General features: G+C 44.0%; 1 long non-coding RNA gene across 1 annotated transcript; it reads right to left on the bottom strand.

The window, feature by feature from the left end:
• Positions 1 to 1,780: 1,780 nt before the first annotated feature.
• Positions 1,781 to 6,681, bottom strand: LOC122235108. The gene is made up of 2 exons (XR_006213237.1): positions 6,601 to 6,681; positions 1,781 to 1,870 (listed from the first exon to the last, which is right to left on the bottom strand). It is a non-coding gene; the product is annotated as an uncharacterized LOC122235108 (long non-coding RNA).
• Positions 6,682 to 12,703: the final 6,022 nt, after the last annotated feature.

Raw genomic sequence — 12,703 nt, 5'->3', positions numbered from 1 at the left:
TCTTCATGGATGGTCTAGCACCTCTCTTAAAAATACATGTGTGTTGGCAGAGGTGAAAGTGGTAGGGGTGGGAGTCACTTATTATTCTAAGCCTTGGGATTTAACCAATATCCCAGAGAGCCAGAAAACTCTAGCGTATCCATCCAGACAAAGAAAAAAGTGAGCTAGAGTATAAATTCACAGGAAAGTACAGCTATCACCTAATCCCAAATGTTTTACTGGTATTTTTTTACTGGTATTTTACTGGTACTGATGTTTTAACAGAGGAGAGGGCAATGATTGACTTGAAGGTATGCATTGATAATGAAAAAATGGTCCATATCCACTTCCACTTTCACAGGAAGCCTGTTATATACCTGGTGCTGCCTTTCTGAGCCCAGCACCAGTATTCTTCAGGGGAGGTTGGGCCCTAAGATTCACCTGAGCTGGCCCAAATAGCTTATAATGACCAATCGGAAAGCAGCTTGGATAGCACTAGAATGGCTCATGGTCTTGGTCCACAGGTCCATCCTGCATGTAAACAGCCACCCACTGTATTTGGAAGGGTATTGAGGCTGCCCTGGATTCAGTGGGAGAGTGTGCCATAATCACCTTAGTGGGTTGAATCCTGGCTTCTCACTTACAAGTTGTGTTTACAAGTTATGTGACATTGCTGCTTAAACTCTGGGAGTTCGCTTCATTTTTTTTGTTGTTTTATTTATTTATTTTGAGAGAGAGAGAGAGAGAGAGAGAGAGAGAGAGAACGAGTGGGGGAGGGGCAGAGAGAGAGGGGAAGGGAGAGAATCCCAAGCTGACTGCACACCATCAACGCAGAGCCCAGTGCAGGACTTGATCCCACGAACCACAAGATCATGACCTGAGCCAAAACCAAGAGCTGGATGCTCAACTGACTGAGCCATCCAGGTGCCCCAGGAGCTCACTTCTATAAACTAATAAGACCTATTTATGGTAGGGGCATCTGGGCAGCTGTCAGAGCAGAACCTGCTTGGGATTCTCTCTCTCCCTCTCTTTCTGTCCTGCCCCAGCTCACACTGCTCTTTTTCTTTCTCTGAAAAATAAATAAATAAACTTAAACAAATAATATATTAGGGGCACCTGGGTGGCTCAGTCAGGTAAGCTTCAGACTCCTGGTTTCAGCTCAGGTCATGATATCACAGTTCATGAGTTCAAGCCCTGCATTGGGCTCTGTGTTGACAGCACAGAGCCTGCTTCAGATTCTCTGTCTCCCTCTCTCTCTCTCTGCCCCTCCCCTGCTCGTGCTCACTGTCTCTCGAAAATAAATTAATAAACATTATAAAATAAAATAAAATAAAATAAACCCATTAGGGGTGCCTGGATGACTCAGTCAGTTAAGCATCTAGCTCTTATCTCAGCTCCAGTCATGATCCCACAGTTTGTGGGATCAAGCCCCACATTGGACTCTGTGCTGACAGGTCAGAGTCTGCTTGGGATTCTTTCTCTCCCTCTCTCTCTCTGCCCTTCCCCCACTCGCTCTCTCTTTCTATCTCTCAAAACAAATAAATTTAGAAACAAAATACTGTACTAAAGACTTACTTATGATATGGAATTTTATGAAGATTAAATGAAGTGATGTTTGCGGAACACCTAGCACTCATTTGCACCCAGTAAGTGTTATCTTCCTTCTTTCCATATCTAAGATCGGTCTACCTTCTCTCCATGTCTATATGTTGGTGAGTGTACAAACTGGAAGCAGTATTTACCATTTAGTCCCTGCATCACATAGATGCAAACCCACCTGGGACTAAGGACAGAGACATCATTAAATCCATCAATGGCCCATCTTGGGTGTGACAAAATTCCTTTGGCATTGTCTTTCTGGTTGGCATTCTGAAGGGACAGGTTTTCATACCTGAAGAGACAGGTATAAGAATTAGGTGGTTTTGCCATGAGCCCGTGAGATAATCACCCCCTCCGTACTGAACACGGACACACACATACACCACTTCCCAGAGGTGGTTGGAGGGATCGGAAAGAACCTGTCTCCTAGGACATCCATCCCCAGGACACCTGTAGAAAGCAGGGTATGGGGGAATCTTTTCAGCTTACTCAGGGAAAACCACTTAAACTCAACTGCAGAGTTGCTTTTCCTTGTCTTATTAGCGAGGTGCTAGACTAAGTGCTTTGGTTCCTTCTCACACAACCCGGTGAAGCTGGCAGTTCATCGTACCTAATTTGCACAAGGAACTGGGCACAAAGAAGTGCTCATATGGGGTTATGGTATGTGCACAAGAGCTCAGCACTGGTCTACAGGGCTCTGTTCTCCCCTGGGCGAGAGCTGCTCCCTGCAAGTCATCTGACCCGATACAGGTCTGTGCAGAGCTCCCAGCTTGGTGTGCTTCCCTCCCTAAAATGACTGACCCGTTTTGCCTCACCCACACCCCAAGCACCCCCAAAAGGCAGAAGGAAAGTGCACTGCACTTATCCGCCCTGTCCTCTGACGCTGGTAGGTGGCTCATCACTTTACCTACCCAACAGGGACCTGGCCACACGGGGAAGCCTTTTTTTGGCTTCAGCAGGCCACCAGGACTGGGGAGGTGTTGAGTAGACAGCACAAGGCCTGGGCTCCGCTGTGCCTCTTCCTGCGAAGGGGATGTAGCCGACACAGCACCCAGGGGACATCTGAAGTTGTGGCCCAGGGCAAAAATCTGCTCTTTGACTTTATCGTTCTCAAGAGCCCAGAAAGGAATCTCTACCGTGGGGCAGGCAGGAGGGTTCATGCCTTCAGAGGGCCTAGAATAAAGTGCTGACTCATGGACAGGTGTGAGCAGAGCTAGGGAGGGGTTGCTGGAGGGGTGCGGCTTTGCTAGCCTGGAGGTGCTAATCCCAGCTTCTCCCCTGACCTTCTGATGACCCGAGCCCTCCCTCTGCACTGATGTCAGGCTTCCTAGGGATCTAGGAGAGGTGGAAGATACCACATTAAGCTCCTGAAAGAGATCAAATGCCATTCTTTTGGAGTTTCCAGTTTAAAAGGAGGCCTGCAGGGGCGCCTGGGTGGCTCCACTGGTTAAGCGTCTGACTTCAGCTCAGTGCATGATCTCACAGTTCGTGGGTTCGAGCCCCATGTTGGGCTCTGGGCTGACAGCTCAGAGCCTGGAGCCTGCTTCGGATTCTGTGTCTCCCTCTCTCTGCCCCTCCCCTGCTCACACTCTGTCTCTCTCTCTCTCAAAAATTAATAAACATTAAAAAATACTTAAAAAATAAGGAGGCCTGTAGGGGCACCTGGGTTGCTTAGTCGGTTAAGCAGCGTCTGACTCTTGATCTCAGCTCAGAACTTGATTTCAAGTTCAGACCCTGTGTTGGGCTCTGTGTTGAGTGTGAAGCTTATTTTAAAAAAATAAAAATAAAAAATAAAATAAATAAACAAAAAGAGGCCTGCAAAAAAAATGAAATAGTTACTACAATACCAACGGCTCATGTTTGAATGGCACTTAACCTTTTTCAGGGCATTTCATAATGCCCAAGCCAGAAACCTGGTTAATCTGTATTCCTTTCCCTTCACAAACCTTTCTGTACCAGCCCAACAATGCTTTGTTGGTTGAATCCATTCATGGGAATTAATGAGATCCTCACAGTGACCTGGGAGGCAGCCAGAGTTACAAAATCATGCTTACAGATGGTAAGAAGGAAAGGGAACTGACATCTGTTAGGGGGTAAGGGTGCCACATTTAGCAAATCAAAGTATAGGATCCCCAGTTAAAGTTGAATTTCAGATAAATAGCCAATAATTTTTTAGTATAAGTGTATCCTATGAATGTCTGGGATATACTTATACTAAAAAATTCACTTGCTGTCTATCTGAAATTCAAATTTAACTGGGTGTCCTATATTCTATCAAGTGACCCTAGTCAGAGGCCTACTGCACACCAGAAGTTGTCTCTATATTCTCTCATTTGATCCGCATTCAGCCCTGAGAGGAATCGATGATTAAGTTACATTGACCTTCTTGTACGGATGAGAAAAGGGATACTTTGGGAAGTAACCTGATTTGCTTCATGTACCACAGCTCAGAAAAATTGGGTGGTACTGGAACCTCCAACCCTTGATCTCTCACCCTACTTTTTAGTGGGTTGGGGTTTGCAGGGTGAGATAAGGTTATGGCTGGCCTGAGCCATAGGGGGCAGCGGGAGGGGGGGGGTCCCACAGTATTATAGTCAGAGAAGACAGGTCCCAGGCAGGAGACTCAGTTCTTAGAGTGGAGCCCAGGCACATAGACCAAGTTCACCTGGGTCCCTGTGGGCAACACTACACAGGCAGGCAGGGATGCCCCAGTGGCACCTGTCCACAGTTCATAACTGATGCCTTTGCACCCAAGTGGTTTAAGATCATACGTGGAATGCTTGAATGCTACACAAATAATAACAATGCAGTGATGACAGTAAGTAGTGTGTATGTACTAACCAACATACTAGTGTATTCATGTATTGGTATAAGTATGCGCCAGGCATTGTGACAACTCTTTATATCCATTACTTCTTTTAATCCCCACCACCACCAAAAAAACCCCAATAGTTTTATTACTAGTACTGATGGCCACCATTTGTTGAGTGTTACTTCCAAAAAAATATTTTAATGATTCTCGCAGTAGGCAATCATATCATCTTCAAACAGAGATTATTTTGCCTCCTTACCTCCAATAGTTAGACATCTTGTTTAGCAATCTTGTTCGTTGTGTTGACAAGCGCTTTTTAACAAGGAGATGACAGTGACACATGTCTTTTTCTGACTTTTTGAAAAAATTTTTTTGAATGTTTACTTATTTTTGACAGAGAGAGACAGAACATGAGCAGGGGAGGGGCAGAGGGAGAGGGAGACACAGAATCCGAAACAGGCTCCAGGCTCTGAGCTGTCAGCACAGAGCACTACACAGGACTCGAACTCATGAACCACGAGATCATGACCTGCGCCCGAGTTGGGATGCTCAACCCACTGAGACACCCAGGCACCCCTCTTTTTCTGACTTTAACAGGACTGTCTAATTAAGCATAATTCAGTTTGAGATTTTTTACAAATCACATTATAAATTTTTATATGACTTTTCAGTATCACGATCATAAGAAGTTTTTATATAAGACTGATTATATTAATAGATTTCCTAATATTGTTATCTCTGCACTCCTGGATGAACTTCACCTGGCCATAGTACATTTCTTAAGTTATATTCTATTGCTAATATTTTATTTGATATTTTTCATCCACGTTTATAAATAAGTTTGAAATGTGGGATATGTGTGCATATGCTGTGTGCTATCGTTTCTGTCTTGGACAATTAAAGTTTGTGCTCTGCTTTTTGTTTGGGAAAACGCATAAGCTGTAATGCATGTTCAGTGTTTGCCTTCATATCCAGGGCAGAAAAACAAAGGGCAGCATAATGGTAACAGTGGTTATCTAAATACTGGGATTACAGGGTTTTTCCCTTCATTTTCTATGCTAATTGGGTATTATTTTTATAACAAAATGTTCTAAATACATGCCTTTAGAAAAGATTGAATGGCATTCTGCCAGCAGTTATCTCTAGAAGGGGGAATGAGATAGGATTTTTATCTTCTCTCTCTTGCTGTGAATCTCTCCAGCCATCAGCACCTCCCCATTTCTGTCCAGGCCTCCACCCTGCTGACCAAAAAATATAAATATACATGCTTACATAATTACTTTTGTAAGTGCTACCAACTCAGGACTTCTCAAATTAGAAGAAGCCAATATAAACAGATATAATGTATTCTCAGGACAAAATGGACAGGAGATTCTGTGGCTATTAAGGGAGGGTAGGTCAGAGAAGGCTATCAGCTCTGAATGTCACATTTTGGAAACTGGAGTCAGGTATAAGTTATGCCTTTTTATATAAATCAGACAATTTGTCTCGGGATCTCAGCAAAATTAGGAAGTCCTGCTTCCTTTAGGAAGTTAGCATCTTCACTTTAATGGGACAAGAGGGATTTTATTATTATTATTATTTTAATTTTTATAAGTTTATTTCTTTATTTGGAGAGAGAGAGAGAAACAGAGAGAGTGAGTGGGGGAGGAGCAGAGAAAGAGAGAGAGAGAGAGAGAGAGAGAGAGAATCCCAAGCGGGCTCTGCATTGTCAGCGCAAAGCCTGACACAGGGCTGGAACCCACGAACTATGAGATCATGACCTGAGCCAAAATCAAGAGTCAGGTGTTCAACCAATTCGGCCACCCAGGCGTTCCGGGATAAGAGGGATTTTAAACAGCTTGCAGACTTATACAATGCACCTGCAGCCTTATATTATGCACTAGTATGTAGATACTGGCATCTTTCTTCCAAAGATTCTCAAGTACTGCACCCATTTTGACTAACTTTCTTGAGCTGTTAAAAAAAAAAAAATTGCTGGAGGTGTGAGTCTTAAAAAGTAAAAAAATGTATTCTCTTTATCTGGTTGATCAGGTTAGCTCTAGACTGAAGGCAAGGGCAGGGCTTGGCCCAGCAGGGTCCCCTAGCCCCTGAGGACATTTTATCAGGCCACCAGGGGACTATACAAACTGTTAGAGTAGAAAAATTAGTAGTTCCGCCAGCAAAGAAGTTCATTTTACTTTCCATCCCCAAAAAATGTCATAGCTTACCGACTCTGCCACTGGGCCATGTACAGAAGGTATAACACCACCACTACTCAAATCCTGATCTCAAGCTGCCCTTGTCTCCCTCAACAGCATTTGGAGGCCAAGAGTTTTGTCATTGCTCTGAGTTGGTAGATCATAATGCATATTCATCATCTGAAAAGGTCAAAGTTCAGATTTTCCAATGCAGGGTCATGATATAATTTCAAGTTGGCCAGACTAAAGAAGATTATTTTCAAAAACAACTTGCTCTGCGAGGTCAGATTTTGCATTCTCTGTGTCTTCCAAGCATTAAACGTTATTTGACCTCTATCATGAAAAATGTTTACTCATTCAACAGTTTTCTTTATGCACTCACAGCCCTGGCATTCGCTGAGTATTGCCAGACACGGCTATCGACCATGGCAAAATAAAGAGATGAAGAGTTTTTCTTCCCAAAGAGCTCATAGTCTAGAGGGGAGACAGATTTTGAGAACACAATTACATTGAGATCAGGACCCATAGAACGATAAACACAGGGTGTGATGAGAACACAGAGTTAGGGCGCCTACTGGCCTCCCAAGCTGAAAAGATACGTCAAGGCAGCCAGGCCAAGGAGGCTCCATAAGGAGGCAGGGACAGAACCCCGGCCCCTTGGGAGAACCTCAACCACTGTGCTTCCTTGATTCTAAGGCACCATGGACTGTAAGATACACCATGGATTTCTCAGCTATTGAGGAAGAAATAATAAGCTATATTTAAACTCAGGGCCAATCTAGGGTGGAACAAGTGAGGTACATAGGACACAAAATGTAAGGAGGCACTCACTCTCACTTGTGCCAGACCCCGAAAGTGACCTCCTTCGTATATTTCTTCCTAGGCACCGCTCCCCTTACTCTAATTCTGCTTAAATTACATAAATTTTTCAACTATCAATAGCATACATTGGTCAAAATACCAACATGTCACTTTCTTCTTTATATTATATTAATGATATATTATATTATGTTATGTTATGTTATGTTATGTTATGTTATGTTATGTTATGTTATAATTAAGTCAAAGCCTGCTTTGTATTCAACATCTGAAGAGCCTTGGAAATTATTTTTGGCCATTGGCAGTTTTGCAAGATTATGCAAAGGCATCCCACCTTCCATAACCAGGACTTGTGACCTTGACTTCTATAATACCTATAAAATTAAGAGTATAAGTTCAAGGTCTGTGGATGAATCATAGAATTGCTTGCATTTTCTAGGTCCCCTTGACGTTTCTGAAGTTTTTGGCAAAGTGTCCATTACTCTAGCTTTTCGGAATTTTGAAAATTTGGGGATGTATTCTGAGGGACTTGGCCATATCTACTGTTTCATTTCCATCACCTGGCATGCGCAAGCCATCTTCTGAACTTTCATTTCAATGCCGTGTCATTGTGTGATCTTTCTGAAGATGTGAAGTAATAATTAAGAATCTAAAGTTAAAATTCAGTCATGTGAGGTACCATCTAAGTAAATAAGTCAGTGAAGTGCACATCTGATAAGCAGATGCGTCAGGCCAAGTTCTCACACATACAGATGCTAAGATACTCATGATAGAGCTTGTCCTCTGCCTGGCTGGCAAATTTCTTTTGACAGGTTTAAAAGCCCCAGGGTTGGCAAACTAGGGCTGAATTCCTGCTCCTGATTGGCCCAGGGGCCCAAAATAGTTTCTACATCAATAAATGGTTTTAAAAAATTGAAAGAATAATTCTTCATGACAAGTGAAAATTATGGGAAATTCAAATTTCAGCATCTATAAAAAACATTTTATTGGAACACACATAAGATACAGCACAATTTTAGAAATAGTACAATGTGAAAAGCTGTAATGTCCTCGGATAGAACTGATAAGGGAATAAAAAGTCTCCATTATCTCCCCAGGTATTTGGACAGAAGGGATGTGAAGAGATGGGGCCGTAGATGGAGAGGGAAAAAAGGGAGGATTTTATTTGCTGATGCTTTTTTTTTAAGTTTATTTATTTTGAGTGGGGGATGAGAGGCAGGGTGAGGGGGGAGAGAATCCCAAGAAGGCCAAGCAGACTCCAAGCTGTCAGCACAGAGCCTAAAGCAGGGCTTGAGCTCACAAACCATGAGATCATGGCCTGAGCCGAAATCAAAAGTTGGACACTTAACCGACTGAGCCACCCAGGTGCCCCTTGCTGATGCTTTTCTTAATTTTTTAAGATGAGAGATGCCTGTGGGCATTTATATGAGAGTCAGGAGAGACAGAAAGAAATACAGAGGGAGAGGAAGAGAGGGAAAGAGGAAAAAAGTGGGCGGGGGAAGACAGAAACAGAGACAGAGAGACAGAGATAAATAGAAATAGATTGGCTAAAAATACAATATAGAACGGAATGAACTAATAGAGCATGTCCTGGAAATCTAGCTTGCCTTTTAAGCTCTCAAAAACAAGCTTTTAGAAACTATTGATTTCACATTTTTTATGATATCTCACAAAATTGTTCATGAAAAACAAACGGAATATTGAGTGGAAGTCATGCTCCTTCAGAAAGCAAACATTTTAGCCTTAAAGAGACAGTAAAAGTGTTTCCAAACAATCATCTTGTATGTATGTCCATCTCCAGGTTTCCCAGTGCTTTTGAAAACAATGCTTAATTTGATCCAAAAAAACCACCTACAATGGAGACAAGGCAGATACCCTCATTCCTGATGTAAACAGCTTTAATTTTGCCAGGGACCACTAGGTGCCCAGGACTGGCCTAAGTATCAAAAACCTTGTATCATTTAATCCTCCCAACAACACCCTGAGGTTAAGTACAATTATTACCCCCAGTTTACAGCCAAGAGAACTGAAGAGTTAAGGAAGTTAAGTAAATGCAAATTTGCACAAATTCCTTCTTCTTTTTTCTTAATGTTTATTTATTACTGACAGACAGAGACAGAGCATGAGCATGAAAGGGGCAGAGAGAGAGGGAGACACAGAACCTGAAGCAGGCTCCAGGCTCCGAGCTGTCAGCACAGAGCCTGATGTGGGGCTTGAACTCAAAAACCACGAGGTCATGACCTGAGCCAAAGTCGGATGCTTAACCGACTGAGCCACTCAAGCACCCCAAATTTGCACAAATTCTTAAGTCCTCTTGATACAAATGAGGGAACTGAGGCCTGGACAAAGTCAAGTTACTCGTGCAAGTTACTCATATTCATAACTGGTTGAAGCAAGTCTTAACCCCATGCAGGTCTGACTCCAAAGCCCATGTCCTTCACCACCAGATTGCCCACCTCTCCTAGGTCATAGGTAAGTTAACACAGAGACAGTGCCTAAGGTCAACAGTCAGCATGGGAGTCAGAAGCCTGGCTACTCCTCATCAAAGATCTGTTTCTATACCACACCACTTCCCTGTTAAGACCTACACTGCTGATTCTGAGATTTCTAGATAGAGTTTTCAAACTTTTTCTGGTGAAAATTTCCCTTGGGAGAATCAGATGATGTCAAATATCCTTCTACTGCTGACATGGAATGATTCTAAGAAAATGTACAGAAACTCAGAATTTTAATAACAGAGGGCATCCCTCTCATGTAATAAAAGAAAAACGGACTAATGGGGCACGTGGGTGGCTCAGTTGGTTAAGCATCTGACTCTTGGTTTTGTCTCAGGTCATGATCTCAAAGTTCCTGAGTTAGAGCCCCATGTCAAGCTCTGCACTGACAGGACAGAGCCTGCTTGGGATTCATTCTCTCTCTCTCTCTCTCTCTCTCTCTCTCTCCCTCTCTCCCTCTCTCCCTCTCACCCTTCCTCCCTCCCCTTCTCTCCCTCTCTCTCTGCTCCTCCCCTCTCAAAATAAATAAATAAATTTGAAAAAAAATTAAAAAAGAAAAAGAAAAGCAGACTGAGTGCGACTTCCTCAGGGTTCATGAATATATTTTAAGAATGTCCCCAAGAGGCCAAACAAGCAAAGGGAAAATGCCAGGGACACTGGGCATATACCCAAGTGTATCCACAGGAGCAGCACAGGCTACTGCTGTGACCAGTAAGCCCCTGGAGTGTGACTCCTTCCTACCCAAAGGATGATGCTTTCCTTGTCATCCTCTCCAGCCGGCTAGTGCCAGGTGGCACCCTAAGTCACACGGAAGGGTCTAGAGTTATCACTTCCTCCTTCCCACAACAGAGGCCCTCTGCCAAGTGGTTGTGCCCACACATGCCTCCACCTACAACTTGCAAGGAACCATGAGCCTCACACTCTGGAATGACTCCCAAAGCTGGGGTGGCCACTTCTTCCTCAGCACTCTGTTGGATGACAGGGGACAGTGGAACCAACATGAAACACACTAAGTCAAGATAAAAGAGAGGAAGCGATGCAGCAGTGACTGATCTCGTAATAATTGCAATTCAAAAATAAAACAAGTCCCTGCTCCCAGGGTGTCTCATGCTCCAGCCAAAGGGAGGTTGGCTCAGGCCACTGAAGGAATCCATGCACCTTGGCAAGGCTTTGCAACTAGGGGCCAGAGGTGTGACTTCACCACTTAGTTGTGGCCTGGGGATATACAGCTGAAGTATTTTTATCTGTCCCTTTTTCTTTCCATGCAGGGACTGGGGGTAGGAGGAGCCCTAGAGGGGTCACCAGGCAGCCCCAGCAGGGGAAGAAATAACAGAAGGATGAAGGAATTCCAGCCCAATCTTCCTGGTTGTTCTCCACCTCCTCTGAGTACTGAGTAGCTCAGTATATTTGTTCCAGCAACAAGCCTAAAATTTCACTTGGTAAATAAAGGGGGACTAAGACGCTGCAGAACACTTATCTTGAGCTTCTAGAGAAAGAATAAGCAGCTTGACTACTTTTCAGACAATAAACCCATGAGAGAGGAACACCCCCACACATAGCCCTCCTACCCCTGGGAGGTAGTGGCCAAGTGTTTATGGTGGGGCTTGGCCAGGTTAAGGGTTCAAAAAAGATCCACTCTGTAATCCTGGTTACATGTTCACTTAACCAGGGGAGCTGTCAATAAACTGATGTCCAGGCTCACAAGACAGTTAAATCATAACCTCAGGGAGAAGTCCCCGGGCATTGGTTATTTTTACAGAACCTTCTCCTCTCCCCACCCCACCTCCCAACCAGGCCAGGTGTGCAGCCAGGGTTGAGAAGCACTGGCCTCAAAGCTAGGAAAGCCCATAGCAGCCGTGGTGATGTTCAGACATGAAGCATGTCTCAGCATCCCCAAACTACAGACCCCAACCTATGAAATAGTGTTCCAGGCACATTTCTTTCCTCTCCACCCATCCCCCAAGGCTGCTCCAATAGTGGCCATGTGGGGTTATGATAGACATCTGTTGCTTTTGGAGACAAATATCTCCTTGTTTCTTTAGGGGCAGTCCTTACTAGGCCTGTCCATTATGGTCCCTCTTCCTGGCTGGCGGAGGGGCAGACCCAGACTAAACCAATGCAGCCCTTTCTTCCTGAAATCTGATTCTTGTGGGGAGTACCACAGGAGCTGAATTATGTTGGTATGTGCCCATAAATAACTGAGAGTCCTCGAGATGCTCTGCTGCCTAAGACCTGGATGTTTCTTCAAGCCTCTGAGCTGCCCCAGGATCTAACACATCCCTTTATGCCTTAATTAGCTGTAATTGGTTTCTAGTGCTTGCAATCAAAGAACTCTGATTAATGATTTTATCGATCAGAGTAGGTCAGGTTATGCTCTGGTAATGCTCCATGCCATGGAACTGGGCTCTGTTCCATGTTATCCCCTCACCGGGCCCCAGGCTGATGGAGTAGTCATCCCTGGAATATTGCCAGTCACTATAACAGACGGGAAAAAGCACCTCAGAGGGCCTCACCCCGTCCATTAAGTGCTCATGCCCTGAGTGGCACATGCCAGTACTCACAGCTTAACGGCTAAAACCAACCAGAATTCCCACCCAACTGTTCAGTGCAAACCTGGAGGGCAATACTTGGCAAACAGCACTAATAGTCTTCAGCTACATTAATCCAATAATTCAAATATACTAAAGCAACCTGCCGTATTACTGCTTCAGTAGGTTTTTGAGAGCTAGCTCGGCAGACTGACCACTCTTCAAAACAGTGTTCCTATGAGAAAATACATGCCAAGTTCCAAGCAGCTGGCTTATAAAATAAAGTAGAAT

The sequence above is a fragment of the Panthera tigris genome, chromosome F2, assembly GCF_018350195.1.
Source record: "Panthera tigris isolate Pti1 chromosome F2, P.tigris_Pti1_mat1.1, whole genome shotgun sequence".
Taxonomy (NCBI): Eukaryota; Metazoa; Chordata; class Mammalia; order Carnivora; family Felidae; genus Panthera; species Panthera tigris.
Note: the sequence above shows the minus strand (reverse complement) of the source record. Positions and strands in the feature narration are given on the sequence as shown.